This window comes from Bidens hawaiensis, unplaced genomic scaffold, assembly GCF_021521415.1.
Source record: "Bidens hawaiensis isolate Kalapana, Puna unplaced genomic scaffold, B.hawaiensis_p1.1 tig00004551_1, whole genome shotgun sequence".
Classification (NCBI taxonomy): Eukaryota; Viridiplantae; Streptophyta; class Magnoliopsida; order Asterales; family Asteraceae; genus Bidens; species Bidens hawaiensis.
The window spans coordinates 502,497-508,354 of NW_027491277.1; the positions used below are offsets into that span (position 1 = coordinate 502,497).

The window sequence follows — 5,858 nt, forward strand, 5'->3', positions numbered from 1 at the left end:
ATGTGAGTAACTTAGCATCTTGCAGATACCATCATAGATTCATACCATAATGTGAGTTAACAAAAGATGACAAGAACACCATGAATTTTTTGACAGGTTTATTTAGGAGATGTTTGGTTCATTCAGACCTGAATGAGTCAGATCTGAATGAGCCTCTGTCCCATTCAGCAGCAACAAGTCTGAATGATTCAGACATAATTTTAACCATTCAGATGTTTTTCTATTTGAAACCAAACAGTCTGAAATCTGAATGAATCAGATGTTTACATCTGAATGGTTCAGATATAAACAAACAGCCCCTTAGTCTCCATTTGCAGAATGATACGTTGTAATGTAAACTTGTAGCTGAAGTTATATAGATGATGCAAATTCTGTTTCACTTTAAATAAACAATAAAAAGCATAAACTTTTATTCCTTTCTGATGCTTAAAATTTAAAAATACTTTTATGCTTTCGCTTTTAGAAAACAATTAACTAACTATTTATTATAACATATAATTAGTGTAACTCAACTGTCATTCTTCAACTAATACCAACTTCTAAATATTAAATTGCAAAGACTTACTATATTTCTCTCAATCTTGGTCTATATATAATTTAGAGTTTAATGAATGGTAATACTCAACTATAAGATACCATACATCATCTTTATATATATTTACGAGAGTATAAGAAAGAGAAAAAATTAATAAAATAAGTATTTGTAAGTAAAATAATAATAGAGTTAGAGAATCTAAAGTGGTATATTAAATAAATTTAGAGAAATATGATATTTAGTTATTATATAGGTTAAGGTCTCTCAATTTCAGAAATATTTTATTAATTCTATACTCTTGTATTTAAAAAACACCAAAACATGTTTTTATCTTCAGAAATATTCTATTAATTTTATACTCTAGATTATATTTAAGAAACACCAAAACATGTTTTTATCTTGTTACACTCTATATCAACTAGGATTCATGTGTGTAAACTTTAAATCTAACAAAATGGATTTAATCAATATAATTACACAATTACAACTATCTAAATCAAAAACTGAACTCATGAATCACATGCTGCAGCAACCCTATTTTCACTAACTCTGAGGGTCCCACCGAGTTCAACTGGTACAAGAGGAACAAGAGAATGCAAAACATCTGTTATCAATGGGCGATAACTTGGTTCTGGTTGAAGACACAACACCGCCACAGCCGCCACCTACACGCCAAATATCGGTTTATTAATTATTATAGTATTAATCATAAATCATTCAACAAATGAGTTATAAGTTATAACTTACTTGATACAAGTGCTTAAGATCCATTGTGTCCCGAATTACGGGATCTATGATACTCGGAATCTTTGATCTGTCTGTTAGTTGAGGCATAGCCTGCAAAAGTTTATAAAACCGATTTATTTCAGATTCAAAATTTTGTAAAATATTACATTTTAGATCCGAAAACCGAGCAAAAACTAACCCAAGTGACGAGGGATTGACACTCTGATGGTGCTTGCTTTTCAACAGGTCGTCTCCTTAGTAAAAGCTCTAAGAGTACAACTCCAAACGCATATACGTCACTTTTATCGGTTAATTTCCCTTGTAACAAAAACAATAGTTTTAGAATTTAACTAATAAAAGGAATAATTATATCATCATTCATATGTTATATTACGTATAAAAATAATAGCTAGGAGTGTAAACTAGCTGAGCCCAGTCTAGACTAGGCTCGAGCGTGGCTCGCTTAACGTACTAGAGCTCGAGCTTGGCTCATTTCAAGCTCTATTTCTGAAACTCGAGTTTGGCTTATTTATTATTTATTAATTAATTTATACTGTACATCTGTAAATATTTTTTTATATATTTAAGTTATTCACTATTTAGTTATTTTTATCAAAATTGTATACATAACAATAATTATCATATAAATATATATTTGATACACTAAAAAAAATTATATGCATACTAGGCTCGTATAGGCTCACGATTAAGCTCGATAAGTGAAGCTCGAGCTCAGCCTTAGGTTCGTTTATTTAAACAAGATTATTTTTAGGTTCGAGTTCAATTAAGCTCGATCGATTCGAGCTTTTAGCGAGCCAATCTCGAGTAGCTCACGAGTGGCTTGGTTCGTTTACACCCATATTCATACTTTAAAGTATGAGATAAATATAACCTAAAGGCAAAGCATTCTTATGATTCAACTTTTGCTAACTTTGGTTGTGTATAAATAGGACCCACGAAATAAAAGACGATTCTTGTTTTTAGTTTTAAATTACAAACCTAGTAAAAGACAAATCTTTTTCTTGATTTAAATTTCAAATCTAGTAAAAGACAATTCTTGTTTCTTTTAAAATTTTACCAGTAGCTTTTGTTATGAGTGAAATTTTACTCGATACGATTTTTTTTTATTAAATTTCAAACCTACCTAATATATATGTGCAGATATTTATGTGGTTATCGTAGTTCTCTATTTCAAATTAGTTTTCAAGAAATGTGGGACATACCATCTAAAAGATACTCGGGAGCTACATAACCCAATGTCCCAGAAAGCTTAATGTTCTTATTCGCACCATCCATAACCGCAAGACCGAAATCCGAAAGCTTTAAGGAAAAAAAACGTTAATAATAAGTCCAAAATTATGAAACCATATAAAAATGTGTTACCTTGGCATTGAATCTAGAATCTAGAAGGATATTAGATGACTTCAAATCTCTATGAATCACAGAGGTTTGCAATGCTCGTGTAAATATTCCAACCCTCTATTAAAAACACAAAAATAAGTCGAAAAAGAATAAAAATAATAATACTAAGACCTTATTTAATGTACAGAATATTTAAAGCTTTACAGAAGGTACCACCTTGCTGTATCTAAAGCAATTTTCATCCTGCCATACCATGTTAAATTGGATCCACAAGAAGGCCCTATAAACATCAATTTGCATTAAATTTAAAATCTTTATATACAAAAGACACAAACTTTATCACAAATCAGTTAAAAACGACATGTTACCGTGTAACTGAGTGTCTAAAGAACCGTTTTGCATCAATTCATAAACAAGCAGCTTGGTTTCATCATGAACACAATATCCCAACAAGGTGATTATATTCGAATGTTGAACTTTACTCAATATATCAACCTCCATCTGCAAAGCCCGAATCACAAATCGTGAAAAATCGAGTCTTGAAGATTAAGAAACGGTTATAATTAACAGGAATTTGATTTAAGTAACCTGGAACTCTTTGAGGGCGTCTCGGCTTTGATTATCCAGTTTCTTGACTGCAGCAAACGAGTCATCATCGAGTCGAGCTTTATACACGCACCCGAATCCACCCGACCCTAATATCTCACTTTCTTGAAAATTATTTGTCGCAGTTAGTAACAAGTTGTAATCCATAATTGTCACCGACGGCTTTTGCGTATTCAGTTTGAAAGTGCTATTAGTTCTACTGATAAATGAACTTAATGGAAGCCCTCTTAACTGATCTACAACTCAAAAAAATAAAAACTTGTGAAAAAAAAATTAAATAAAATTCAATGTTTTGTGCTATGGGAAATTAATATTACCTAATCTATCGGCCCGGGCTTTGCTGGATCTGAAAATTTTGTCTCTGCGGCATATCATCAAACACATTAAGGGCAATAATATGAGTCCTGTTAAAGTAGAGGCTGAAATGAGGGCTATAATAAGCTTTTTGTGTGAATGTGTTTGGTGGGTTGATTTATCTTGAACCCCTGATCAAATTCATCAAAATAATCATTCCTAAAGATTCAATTTTTACAAAATAATAATACTGTAATTAAACCCTAGTAATTAATGAAACATACCATGAAGGTGCAGGAGCAGGTGAATAAGAAGAAGATAGATGAAGAGGTAAGGTGAAACTGTTGTTGGGTGTTGCATAAATGGTGGCAATTTGAAAATTTAAAATGAAAATAAAGATAAGACCCATGAAAGTTGTCATACTTAATTGGGATAACTGAGGTTGGATTTTGGAAGATGGGTTAATGGGTAATAATGATAATGAATGTGTCAGGATGATGACTGAAGAAGAAGTGAAGTCTTAAGTGGTGAAGAGACTGGTTAAATCTGGTGAAAGATAGAGATAGTTGAAACAAGGAAGGAAAGAACGAAGAAAGGAGAAAAGTCCTATGGTGGGTGACTCCTTTCTTCCAAGATTCTTGACAATTATTGTTGCAAACAATTTCATTATAGTTAAGGTTCTTGAATTTCATTTATGCGAGGCTACGTGTGACAGAGGAGATTTAAAATGAGGCGATTCGTGTCATATGGTGTCCAGTCAGTAAGTTTTTGTTTTAGAAGTGTAGTAGGGATAAGATCGGTACCGGTACGGTCCCAGTCCTGAAAATCGCGAATTCTTGGTACCGGTACCGAAATATTCGGTTCGGTAACGGTATTGAAGGTAAAAATTTGGGAATACTGGCCCCGTACCATACTGGTACCGAAACTCAAAACTTTGGTACCGACGGTACCAAATCGGTACCGATACTAATACCAATTTTGTTTATCCCTAATGTGTAGTTGTATTGTAGCCCAATATATATACATGCATATATATATACCACACACAACACAATATAATAATAATAATAATATTAATCTTCAAAGGTTTGTCGGCGACAAATAACACTCCATCCATATTGTCGGCTGGGGAGGGGTGATGTTCCTCCATTTTGTAGTCTCCGTCGCGCCCACATTATGCACACTCTGGTATATAGACTAGCTAAACCTGTGGAAAGTTTTTAGGGGGTATGATATTGTGAGGTTTAATACATTTCAGTGGTGCTTCATTCAAGTTTAAATCGAAGAATACGCCGCATGAGTAGGATGTGAACCGGTAACGTCATACATAAGAAGCCTTTAGATAAACATAAGGTAAAACTTCTGATCACCTTACTAAAGTGGTGATGGCAAACGTTTAGATATTAGTGTTTAGATAAAATAAAAATAGCTTTTAAGATGAGAAGTATCGTACAAATAATAAGATTCATTTTGTGGTTTAACTACTTTAGTTATTTGTATATCGGTATGTTAATTTATCTGTATTGAATCCACCCCTAGATATTAAATGTGGATCAGTGGATGTATATATGTTTAATACATCAGCGTATAGTTATTAACTATCTCCGGTGCATTAGTTTTTACTTCTTATATATATACGACTTATACTCTTCTATATAGACGCGTAATATCACAATCGATGTCATGTATATACATAAACAATCAAATAATATCTCGTCAAATATAAGGGTTGATTAGTCAGATAGAAAGTGTTTCTTTTTTCTTATTAATTTTACCAATTAACATTAAAGTTACATTTAAGTTTGTTTGAAGAATTAGTTTTTGATATTTAAATTATTGTAACTATAAATACATAATTATTCTTGGAAGAAACCAATATTTTTTGAAAAGTTCACATATGCTAGAAAGAATTCTTTTGAAAGTAAAAGAGAGTAAAAAGTTAAAAACACTAAAAAACGAGCGGGTCACATCTTTGATATTTCTCAATCACCTCGTAACCAACACCACCACATCTCCACCTTTTGACTTGCCTCCCAGTGGATGCAATGTAGATGGTCACGCTCGTGTGGCATGAATACCCATGTCACATTTATTTTTAAATTGAGTTTGAATTTTTATTTTTATGTTTTTTTGTTACTTTAAAAATAATATTCTATTTATTTATTTTTTTATATCAAAGTTTATCTGGTAAATGTTTCGAGCTAGATTGAAGATTTCAAGCTCAACAGTCTACTAGGATTAGAGGTGTATATGAGGCTATTCTAGCAAGACGCGTTCCCAGTAGAGTTGTGAAATATGTTTTAAGGAAACATTTTTAAACAACGGTGTTGGCTTT

At 32.1% G+C, this 5,858-nt stretch overlaps 1 pseudogene across 1 annotated transcript; it reads right to left on the reverse strand.

The window, feature by feature from the left end:
- Positions 1–888: 888 nt before the first annotated feature.
- Positions 889–4,100, reverse strand: LOC143626940 (putative receptor-like protein kinase At1g80640; annotated as a pseudogene). Its single transcript, XR_013152513.1, has 10 exons — positions 3,804–4,100; positions 3,547–3,742; positions 3,212–3,465; positions 2,992–3,124; positions 2,840–2,903; positions 2,645–2,740; positions 2,485–2,581; positions 1,461–1,579; positions 1,283–1,372; positions 889–1,200 (listed from the first exon to the last, which is right to left on the reverse strand). The product of XR_013152513.1 is annotated as a putative receptor-like protein kinase At1g80640 (transcript).
- Between the last annotated feature and the right edge of the window lie 1,758 nt (positions 4,101–5,858).